Raw genomic sequence first — 12,387 nt, 5'->3', positions numbered from 1 at the left:
GTCGGCCACTTCCGCTCCTTTCCAGGCAAGGTTGACTGAGACTGACATGAACACACAAGGCCCAGATGTGAATACGCCAGTTCTATCAAATAAACCTATTTAAAACCACACACCGAGTGCCTAATGCATGCACAGCACATTTAAGAGCGAATATAATTTATTAATCTCTGGGGGGAAAGTTGGAGGTTCCTTGAAAAGTTGCTGAAAACTTTCAGGTCACTTTGCACACGAGTGCAGAGAGTTCGGGGATCCCACACCTCATCCATCATCCCCTGGTTAAGAACCCCTGATTTGCAGTGTTATTTAAGAAAACCCAGGACACAACTCTCATTAATTTCTGCTTATATTCTGCAGCTTACATCCCTCTGCTAGTACAGTCATCCCTCGGAATCTGCAGGGATTTGGTTCCAGGACCCCTGCAGATACCAAAATCCGTGGATGCTCTAAATGGCGCAGTTCAGTCGGCCCTCTGTATCTGTGGCTGTATTCCCCCTGCAGTGTGTGATTCCTTCATAGCTCCCCTATTTTTAAAAGACTTTTTGCTTATTATTATAAAGTTTTTATTTCAAGCATGATGGAAAGGAGAGATACTTGCATAATGAACCCCAGTGCACACAGCACTTATCATTAACATACAGCAACTCAAAGAAAATCCGTTATCGAAGCATTTCATTGGGAGAGACCTCAGTTTCCCCTCCACGTTTTTGATGCTGCATCAAGGCTGGCTCTGGACTGCTGGGCAGCCTCACCCGCGCTGGGGTGGTTGTGGGACCTCGTGGCCTCTCCCAGCCTTACCCAAGGGTGGGCACTGGCACCTAGTGGGAGCCCAGGCCTCCCTCCGGCCGCTGCTCCAGCAGCGCTTTCAAAGCCCTTCCGCTCCTCACCCACTGCTTTGTCCTCATGTTTTCTCTCTCACTTTTCTCTTTCCTTCTCTCCCTTCTCCCCTCCTGTCTGTGTGATGTTAATATGAGACCATTTACTGAGACCTTTCAGTTAATAGCTCCCATCTCCTTCTGGGTTTCAGATCCGACATTTTGCCTGTTCTGAGCTGGGTCCCACCCTCTCCTGCACACAGAGCACCAAAACAGTGACACACAGATGTCCCTGAGCTATCCCACCCACGCGAGTGCCTCGCAGCCCAATATCCACCTTCGAAGGGCCACTGCCGCTGGGCTGGGCAAATCTGCAGCTCCTCCCAGTGCAGGGTCTGCGGGGTCAGTGTTTGAGCCCAAGTTGACATTCCCCACCAGTGGGTACCGGGGGTATTCAGGCAGTGAGCTCAGGATCCCAGCCCCGCCTGAAGTGAAGGCAGCAGGCTTGGTTGTGAATGCCATTTGCCTCTCTCCCAAAATGGAATCCACCCCCCAAACAAAAATTATTAGTTGCCACTGACATTCCACTTCCCAAAGGCTAGTCACTCCTGGCGGTCGGATATTCAGGCCGCATTGATTCAGACAGCCTGCATGAATGACTGAGTTAAGGAAGGAAGGAAGGAAAGAACAAACCGCAAACAACTGAAGGCATGTTCCAAAGGGGTACGTGTTCTGGAGATGCTATTAGAGTGACAATAGCACGTCCGGAATAAGTGGAGAGCCAGCGCTGCCTTTCCCCCCAGAGGAGTATTTGCAGGTGTAAGTTCTTTTCTTCCTAGCCTCCTCTCTCCACTCCCCTCCTGTGTCTCTGAGCTGTCTTCCCTTCTCCCTGCAAATCCTCCCCCTGCCCTGTCCGTCTCCGGTCTGCAGCCCTCCCAGGTGCCCCTGAGGCCTAGCTGGTGGACAGCCAGCACCCCAGGCCCCTCATCAGCACTCCTCTTCCCTCACGCTAGCCTCGCTTGTCATCTCTTCAGGGAACCCTGAACATCTCCCTCCCTGCCTGCACCCTTCATGGACATCTAACCAGGGTGTTCCCAGACCAGGAGGGCCGGAGACCGGTGTATCAGGGTGACGAAGGCTTGGGCTTGGATGTCAGACCAGGATGCACATACCATCTGTGTCACTTTGGAGAAGTGACCTAACCTCCCTGAGCCTCAATTTCCTTATCTCTAAAAAAGGGGTCATACTACACCCCGCCCCAAAGAGTAGTGAGGAATACACACACACGCAGACATACCCCACCCCAGGGATCCTCTGAGCTGTAAATCCCTCAATAGTACAGATACTCAGAATGAGGAGCTCAGGCTCTGATCGCCCCCTCCTTCCCTTCCTTTAGTTCCATTCCATTGACAATTCACGTCCCAGCAGGAGCAAGCTTGGACACCAGACCACTGAGTCATTTCCTCTGAAGCCCAGCCAGCCCGTGATGCTCCCAGAGAATGCCTGTCACGTCGAGGTGCTCACACCTGTCACTGCTCACACTCCTGCCTGGGGACCTCAGTTCACTGATGCTCCTCTGCCCCTTCCTCTCTCCGTGTCCTTTCTTTTTCCCGAGAGCGTCCCCGACAGGCCTGGGGCTGTTGTCTGCAGCCATCCTCTGTGGGTTCACATGGCCTCAGGCTGCACATTAGTTTGGTCTTTGTGCTTAAAAAATGTTATCTAATTTTTGGAATAGGTAACGTGTGCATATATTTCAAAATTCAAAAAGTACGAAAAGGTATATAATGAAAAGCACTCCCATCCCTGAATCCAGCCGCCCGTTCTTCTCTCCGGGGGCAGCCGTGTTATCAGCTGTCATGTTTACCCCTGTCTTCAGCTTGTAGGTGTGGGGGTGTTGGTGTGAGGAACGCAGCTGTCATCCTCAGGCTCGGTGTGGAGACCCAGAGCCAGGCAGTGACGTCCTCGGCTCCCGTAGCTGGCCTGTGGGATTCCCAGGAGATGAATCCAGGCTGGGGCTGCTCAGGACCACCCCCTGGCTGAATCGAGAAGTCGGGGCCCTTCCAGTCCACTCTTACCAGCTGGGCTCTTCCCTTTGAGGGGCGGTGGCGCGATCATTACCAGAGTCCTTGCCCTGAGCTAGACACCATTAAGAGCTGCTTAATTATAATCTCACCTAACTCTCTCAGGTGGGTGTTACCATCCCTGTTCGACAGATGGGGAAACAGGCTCAGAGAGGTTAAGTCCCTGCAGAGATGACCCAGACTCAGGGTTCCAGCCCAGGTCTGTCTGCAAAGCAGGGATATTTCTCTCTTCATCTTGTCTCTCTTGGTTGTAAATTCTCCGCACAGTCACTCCCCTCCAACCCTTCTCTTGTGTCTCCCATCTCCCTTCCCTCCTTCTCACTTTCTTTCCTCAATAATATCAATTTTACCTTTAAGAAATGGCATCACCAGTACTGACTTAAGTATTGGCCCTTTTTCCTCCCTCCTCGCCCTGATTATCTGGGCTGGGCCCAGGGATCTCAAAGGTGAGCGAGTACAGGTGACTGACGGTGACTCCCCCTGCCTGGTGGCACTTGCTGGTGGTTGGGACAGAGGGAGCACATGGAGGGAGACAGAAAAAACCCAAAGACCCATTACATTGTATTATTAACAAGGAGAGGAAATTAAATGGAAATAAATGTAATATTTATTAACACTTTCTGCAGCTACCTGAAGTTCAGGACCCTTCTGAGCTGGGTCAGCTGTTTTCCCCAGGACGCTGAACGCTGCAGAAAGCCTCAAGCACGTTGTTCAGAGCAAAGCAAACCGGTTCTCCATCACTCAAAGTCAAGGGGAAATTTTAACCATTTGTGAAGGCCCCATACTCCACTCATTGAGGCGTGAAGCTTCCTCTTGTCCCAGAGTCTCCACACGAATCATCTTTGCCGTGGCCCCTCTCTCCCGCCCTCCTCGTGCGGCCCAGCCCTGGGAGCCGTGGGCACTGTGGTGGCAGGAAGTCTGTGCACCCAGCTGCTGTCAGTCCGTCTCCCTTCCACGCCCCGCCCGGGGCCCCATGGGGTCCACAGAGAGGCTCAGAAGAAAGGCTGCTGTGAGGCATTTTCACTCCGCACAGGCAGCCCTGGGAAGAGGGGCCCTGGGCAGACCCCATGCACCTGCCCCACTGCACGCCAGTCCTGCTCAGGACCTCGGATCCCACCATGAGGGCTTTTTCTTTGGGTCAGACTTGGGCCTCAATTAGTTCTGCATTTTTTAAATGAAAATTACGTTGGGATGGGAGTGTCTTTGTCCCCTCACCTGCTTAACCAATATTAAGAGTGCGCCTACCGAGTGCCAGCATGGAGACACAGGCTGCGTGTGGGTGATGAAGACGTAGGCACGTCGCCACCGTCTGGGCACAAGACCCGGTGTGCTCCGGGGGTGCTCTCTGATCCCGGGAGTCATCCTGCAGGGTGCTGTCAGATGAACAATCAGAGGCTTGGGGAAGGTAAGTAGCTGGCCCCAAACCACACTGCAAGTAACTTGTGGATCCCAACTTCAAAATCAGCTGCCCCGACCCCTCCTATGAGGTGCCCTGACAAACAAAAGACAGCTGCAGCGGGGCGTGGTGGAGGTGCAGGGGGCCGGCGGAGCACTGCGGAGGGAGGGCCAGTAGCCCAGGCTGGGGAGGAGGAGACACTTGGGCCTGTTGTTGAAGGGTGAGCAGGGGTTAAACAGACCCCGAGGGAGGGGAGGCTGGAGGAACAAAGGACCCTGGACCTTTTGAAGACCTGCAAGATGATTCAGGTAGATGGGGGATGTGCCGGGGAGACAAAGGGCCTTGTTTAAAAAGAATCCATTACTGATCAGTGTCCTGGCTACTTCAACACCATCCCAGTTACCCTTTCCAACAACCCTGGACTCCTTTTCACAGACGGGCTTAAGTGATGCACTGAAAGTCACATGGTTTGGCAGAGCTGGGGCTTGAGCCCCGGCCCCCAATGGCCGGGTCCAGGCTTGCAATCACTTCCAAAGCACATGCGTAAAAAGTCTTCACTCGGAAGCCTCTTACTATTTCCATCCTCAGACAGAGACACACAGCCTAACCACAGGACAGGAGAGTGGAGACAGGACTGGCCTGGAAAGGTTCCTACCTCTGGGCTTCAGTTGCCTCCTTTGCAAAGTGAGGTTTCCTGGGTCTCATGGATTTGGCCCAGCTCCCTGCTAAGTGTCGGGAAGGAGAAGAGGGAGGGCCGAGGAGGAACGCTGTGAATGCCCTCAGCCTGCCTCTCCAGACGAGAGTCACCTGGAGGCGCGAACGCAGCGGTGTTTACTCACCACTTTATTCTGCTCTTGACGGAGCAGAAGACTCTTGCTGAGGGTAGGGTGACCTGAAGAGGCCTCTGGGCTCAAGGTATCCCCTTTAATCAAGGACTACTTGGGAGCATTGTGTGCTTTCAGCACTGAACTCAATGTCCCGTAGCCAGCTGGTGCTCAATGTTTGCTGAATGAAGTAGAAGGCGTGCCAGGTGGGGGGAATGCCTCCCAAGATTCCCTAGTGAAGGACCTCAGGCCCACACACTCTTATCAAGGCCTCTCTGCCCCAACTCCGACAGAGATCAGAAGAAAGCCTGGGACTCCCTCCCAGTCCCCAGGGAGCCCCTGGGATGACAGGGGCCCTCCTGGGATAAGGGTCCTACTGGGGCAGTCCCAGAGGGTTTATGGACACAGATTCCCCTGTTATGCCAAGTTTCTGACCACTCCGATTCTCCTGCCCTTAGTCCAGGGTCCCTCTGCTCCAGGGGCTCCAGGTCAAACTGAGCACCTACTTTCTGACCTCCTGCTGCCCTCAGAGCGGGGACCACGTCACCGGGCCCTAGTTCACACTGTTCTGCGTGGCTCTGAGTATGTAGCTCCCTCCTGAGCCGAAGGCCCTGAGGACAAGAATTGTCTCCTTTGCCAGCCTGTCTCCTAGCACTGGCTGGTCAAAGAGCAGTGGGAACACAGAAGACTGAGGATTTACATGAAATGTTCCAAATCGTCCTCAATGGATGCTGAAACTCAAGGGTCAGAGGTAGATGAGAAACAGTATTTACATAGTTTCAAGTAACCCCTCTCCCAACACATACATAAGAATCTTATAAATTACACGGGGGAAGGTAGTAATTTTACAGTGGAGAAACTGGCAGACATGACCTTAACCTTGTGATCAAAGTTAAAATCACCTGGAAAGAAAGACCTAGCCATCACGGGCTTCCTGGAATGATACTGAGAAGGATACAGCGTCACTCATTCTCGCTGAAAACGCACAGCTGAATTTAGTCACAAGGAAACAAACAAACCCAAACTGGGGAACATCCTGCAACATCAGTGGTTTGTTCTCATCTAAAGAGACATGACAATGAAATGCAACATATGACAGTAGATTGGGTCCTGGGCTAGATTTTATTTTTCTTTTGTTAAAAAGGATATTTGAGGAAAGGAAACTTAAAAAGAAAAGTTAAAAAGGAAATTGGGCAAAATTTAAATATGGTCTGTAGACAAGGTAATAGCCCTCTGTTAATGTTCGTTTCCTGATTCCGGTGTGTGAGGAAGGGTGAATGATAAAGATAATGAGTTAAAATGTTAACACTATGTTAACACTTGGGGACTAACAAAGACAGGAATTCTTTGTATTATTTTCAAAACTTTTCTGTAAGTCTGACTTCAAAATAAAATGGGGAAAAAAATGTGGCCAGTTTGAGCATTAGCTGGGTCAGCCTGGGGAGAGCTGCCAGCCGTTTGGACTGGGCACTGCAGGGACCAGTCCCCCCTCCACACCCACTCTGGCCTCCTCCCCCCAGGAAACATCCTGGGAATCTGAAAGGAGAAACCCCTCAATGTGAACATGAGGAGTGGGTGTCATGGGCAGCATGATGGGGCCCCCGTGGTTCCTACCTACATACCATTGAGAAAATGCTACCCTATCCTGGTTCCTGTTCCACCCCCATCCCCAGGAGCAGCCTGACTGGCAAAACAAGGAAACAACATCATTGTCAGTTCTGAAGAGAGAAGGGACAGAATTGAAAATACTAGAGGTGGCGAGTGGAGATGGGTGGAGGGGAAGGGCAGTGAGCAGCCCACCGGCGCCCCCTGGAGGCAGGCAGACCACCACTCCAGAGTCCCCACTCTGGGACAGCTCTTGACTGTCTCCTCCAGACTGTCCTCAGGGCTGGGGTCTGGAGACTCAGGGCTGTTGAGGCGGAGGTAGCCAGGACTCTGCACAGGGCATGGGGTGATGAGGGCACAGTCCCAACTCTCAGGAAGGCAGCCCAGGCTGGTGGAAGAGATGGAGGTAAACAGCTTTCTGAAACTGGGGCAGGTGTGCAAGAATGGGGCTGGGAGCACTGCCTGAGGTGGTGATGGTAGGGAGCTGGCCGGCCTAGCCTGCCTGGCTGTCATGGAATCCCCAGTTTTCCATGCTTCAGAGGGGCCCGCTGCCCTTGGCAGCCTTCAGATAAATGATGAAAGCACCTGATGTGGATAAAGTGCTTCGAAGTTGTTTACCCAGCAGATGTCTGAGCATCCTTTCGCTGTACCCCGACGAAGACTGAGAGTCAGGTGTGCACGTGTGCACTGTCTACATGTTGCAGAAAGAGGCACGGAGCTTGCACTGGTGAAGGGAATTGTGCAATGTCACGCAGCTACAGTGGCAGAGCAAGAACTTGAACTTCAGCCTCTGACGGAGCACTAGGTAGACTGGAAACTGTTGCCGAGTACTGGCATCTAAGCAGGTCTCCTCCTGCTGGGCCCTGCTGCTCCTCCGGTTTAAACACCAGGCTTGGCATTCACGACTGTCCATGAGCTCACTCACTTGGGGTCCCTGTCTCCGTGTCTTTGACACACTGTCCTCTGCTTGGAGCACCCTTCCTTCCTTCTCTGCTTTTGCATAGCAACAATATCTTATCTTCTGGGAGATTCTGATTGAAGTCCCCCTCCCAGGGGCTGCTGCTCAGGCCTCTGGCTGCACCAACCTCTAGGCGCTAATTGCAGCTCGACAGTTTCTGTGTGTGGCTGGAGGCCGGGAACCATGCCAATGGACTTTGTCTAGTACACAGTGCACAGTCCAAAGATGCTTCAGAGTTTCCTGAAGACCAGTGGTTCCCAAATTTTTTGGAATACAGATTCCTTTGAGAATCTGATGAGAGCTATGAATCCTCTGGTCCCGGTGAGCACCCAGGTGAGGAGTAAGGTGAGAAACAGGTGCTGAGAGACTGTCCACAGTTCAGCTCTCTGCCCAGACTGATGCTTTTGGAAAGGATTTCACATTGTGGGGAGAGAGAGTTTTCATTTCTGATGGAGCTCCCCTCCAACACCTGCCCCTGGCCAGGCCAGGCCAGGCCAGAAGGCCACTGGAGTCCCTGGCCGCATTTCTCTGTTCAAAGGCTCAGCTAGAAGATTTCGGTTGCACGCGCTGCCCCTCCCGTCGGGTAAGAAGCAAGCAGAGAGGCTGGGAGAAGTTCTGCTTGGGGGTCACGCTCCCAAGTCCCTTCTCAGACTCACTGCTACTCAACTTTTCCTTTTTTTTCTCCAACACAGTAAATCTCCTATTATTCTCCAAGTTGATATAGTAAGCTGTGTCATTTTGAGAAGAAATACATAATGGTGTATTAGAGGAAGCATGGAGCTCCTCATTCATGTTGAGAAAAAATTTATTACAATGTAAGAAAGTCTGAATAGCATGAATTTATTATAATGATTTAATACTTCTGCACTTGAGTTAAAAATGCCCCTCCATAAATAACTGTCCCTGGAAAACAGAGCAAATTTACACAGTTTACCGAGCCTTGGTGTTATATAAATCCTACATGCCTAAATCACTGTCAGCCGCGAGGAGAAGCCCACACGCTGGGGCTGGAGTCCATCCTATCTCAACCGGACGCAGCAAGAGGCCGGAGAGCCAACTTCCCCTTCCTCCGGCGCCCTCAGCTCAGCAGCTGAAGTGTGGGGATGAGGAGGACATAGGGAGGGAAAAGCAGAGTTTACAACTGCTGGACAGTGGTCAGGCCGGGGGCCGCGGTCTGGGTGCTGGTGCTGCCAGCTGTGGGCTGCGGAGGAGGTGGTGGGGGACGCCCTGTCCAGACATCACACCCGGCCTGGTCTTCCAGCCAGTCTCCTCTCCTCCTTCTCACTGACTCAACCCTGCTCTTTGCTCCTGGACCTTCTGGTTCCTCCTCTTCCAAGCAGCCCCCTCTCATAGCTCCCCCTCTGGCTCCACGGGACAGCCTGCCTGCCCTGCTTTCAGGACATGTTGGCCTCATCATTCTGGGTTTCCTCTGGGCTGGTTTCCAGGGCGAGGTCAGCATTCCATGGCAGCAGTGACAGCGGAGCTGGGTCTGGAAAGATACACCCCAAAGGGAAGGGCCTGGAAAAGTCACCCAGGCGGGGAAGAGCAGTGGGTCTTTGGGAGCCGGCCAGAGGCTGTGAGTGGTGAGAAGAGCGGAGAACGGAGGGAGGGGAGGGGAGGGGAGGTGGGGTCAGAGCCTGGATGTCCGCCTCAGGGGTGTGCTCCTTGCCCTGTGAGCACTGCAGAGTTCTTTGGATTTTAAAAGGGAAGTTACAATCTCAGATTTGTTTTGGAAAGAAAATGCTAGTCAGTGTGGGGATGTCGTGGAGGCGTCCGAAGCCCCACTGTGCCCTAGTCCCCTCTCCCTCGTGGGAGAGCTGCCAGCAGCCTGATTAGTGCAAAGTGTGCTAGACTTTGGAAACACAGATTTATTTCGTTTCTTCCTTCTCTGCCTCCCGTCCTCCCCTGCACCTTATCTATTCATCTATCTGATAAAACTGAGAGCCTCCAATGTGCCAGGGACCATGCTAAGTTCTGGGGAGTGAGTGATAAGACTGACATCTTAGTCTGGCCATCCTGGGGCCTAGAGTCCAGAGGAGGAATCAGATACATGGGCAATCTAGCGCGGTGAGTACTGTCATTAAGGATGTACAAAGGCCTAGAAGAGATCAGAAGAAAGTCAGGAAACACATTTCAGCGCCTTCAGGAACTAAGGGACGTTCACAGTGGTTGGAGCAGGGAAGTCAAGGGAAAGAAAGAGTGGGAAAAGGGGCTGGAGGTCTACGGACCGCAGTGGGTCAAATAACGAAGAGCCTTGTGCATGACGCTCAGAAGTCCAGCTCTCTTGTAAGGGCAATAGGAAACTAACACGCTAAGCAGGGTGTGACATGACGAGGACCCCGGGAGCTTCCTGGATAACAGTGGTATCAGGTCGCCCTTGCTGAGTGCTGCCTTGTTCTCTGCTGAGCACTCTCCATGCACTGGGTCATTTAACAATAACCCCTTGAGACAAGGTCTTTGGGGATCTCCATTTAAAGATGAGAGTGAGGCAGACGTGAAGTCACGTATTCAAGGACGAATCCAGGCCACCCAGCAGGAAGACCAATGAAGAGAGCGTTGTACCAGTGAGGCAATAGCGAAGAGAGGGAGAAGTGGGCAGGCTGAGAAGCTGGGGGACTTGGTACGACTTGGAGATTGGAGGAAGGAGAGCAGAAGTGAAAAATGACCCTCCCACCCCCCAATTTCCAAGTTTGAATTCGATTCCTTACTAGCCGATGACCTTGGTTAAGTCTTGTTAAGCCTCATTTTCATCATTGGAGCCAAAGACATCACCCTCAAATTTTAGGTGTTCACAGATCTGCACCTAGCCTCAGTCCATAAAGGATTTGAGGTCACTTATGAGAAAACCCCACATAATGAAATGACTTTTTTAAAGTATGAAATTCATAAGGATTGAATAAGACACACAGGGATCAGCCTCGGGTCTGGCGCACAGTAAGTCCTTCGGGAGTTTTTGGTGTTTTCCTGGTACCCACTGGCACATGCCTGATGTTCTGTATTTATCCCTCCCTTCCCGGTACAGCGTCTGGTTTCCATCCTTCCTTCCTGGCTCACCTGTCACTCCCGCATCATCACCCTGCAATGACGTTATTTTTGTCCCCCGTCTCAGTTGCTTCCTGTCCGTAGCTTTGTTCTCTCCTTTGCTTGTTAAGAGCAGTCCCCAGTTTTTACACCTCCAAATGGCTCTTTTGATGACAGCCCCATGCATCCCACAGTGGGGAACAATCTTCTTACTGAAATGCATGTAGAGAGTTATCTGCCCATTTTAAAACACAGATGAATGTGCTGGGCATGTAGCTGTGCCAACGAATCAGAGATGACCCCCCACAAGAGCCGAGGCTGTCACAGCTTGACGCAGTCATTCCAGTTCAACATAAAGAAGTGACACGACAGTTGGCCTGTGTGGCTTTTCTCCACAGACGTGCAAGCTTTCCATTAGTCTTTCTGAAATAATGAAAATTGCTTCTGGATTATTGGTAACACCAGTGGGGACCAGCTGGGAATTGAGGGGCTTTAGTCAAGAGGGGGACACTGACTTGGAAGAGTGCCCTGCAGCTAGCCCCAGCTTTCTCTCCCATCCACCATCCTGGTCTCTCCTTCCTTCCACAGGCACATTTCTAAGATGAGCGGTCTTGGACTCACCTTCCCCTTCCACCCAAGCCCTGTTTAGAGTCAGAGTTTTTGCTTTTGACTTTCCAGCACCCCTTGGCCAGCCAGCAACCAACCCCCACGGACACTTCATTTTTTGTAATAGCTTTATGAGATCTAATTCTCATACTGTACAATGTACCAATCTAAGGGGTCCAGTTCAGTGGTTTTTAGTATATTCGCAGTTATGCAACCATCACCGCAATCAACTTTCAGAACATTTTCATCACCCCAAAGAGAAACCCCACACTCTTTTAGCAGTCACTCTCCATTACCCCTGTTCCCCCTTGCCCTCGGCAACCACTCATAGACCTTCTGTCCCTGCAGATTTGCCTGTCTGGACATTTCATATAAATGAAATCACACTCTGTGGTTTTTGTGACTGGCTTCTTTCACTTAGCAGAATGCCTTCAAGGATCATTAATGCTGGAGAATGTACTTCACTCCTTTTTGCTGCCAAATAATATTCCATTGTGTCTGTATACCGCATTTATTTTGTCCATTAATCAGCTGATAGACATTTGGGTGGTTTCTCCTTTTGGTTATGATGAATAAGGCTGCTATGACTGTCTATGCAAAAAGTTTTGTGTGGACATGTTTTTATTTCTCTTGGGTTTATACCTAGGAGTGAAATTGCTGGTCATAAGGTAATTTTATGTTTAGCTTTTTGAGGTACTGCCAGACTGTTCTCCAAGGCAGGTGTACCATTCTACATCGTCACCAGCAGGGTACGAGGGTTCACGGACACTTCTTACTTTCCTTTCAGATCCCTCCCTTCGCTCCTGCCCTTGCCACTGCTGGGGTTCAGCACCTTATCCACTCCCCTGCCTAGTGTTTCCACGATTTCTGACTTCTTTCCCCAGCCCTTGCTCATCACTCCCTCTTGGATGCCCTGTTATTTATCTTTTCACCACGTGGCAATCTGCCTTCCTTTGGTGCCCATTCTCAGCTGAGCAAGGTGCATCTAAGTGCTACCTTTGAGGTCTCTCTTTCCCACTCAGTCCCGAGCATGTGATGTGGATCCTAGGGTGTCTGATCTGCAGCCCCCAACTCTCCTCTCGTG

Source organism: Camelus bactrianus, chromosome 24 (assembly GCF_048773025.1).
Source record: "Camelus bactrianus isolate YW-2024 breed Bactrian camel chromosome 24, ASM4877302v1, whole genome shotgun sequence".
Classification (NCBI taxonomy): domain Eukaryota; kingdom Metazoa; phylum Chordata; class Mammalia; order Artiodactyla; family Camelidae; genus Camelus; species Camelus bactrianus.
This window is presented reverse-complemented; position numbering follows the sequence as displayed.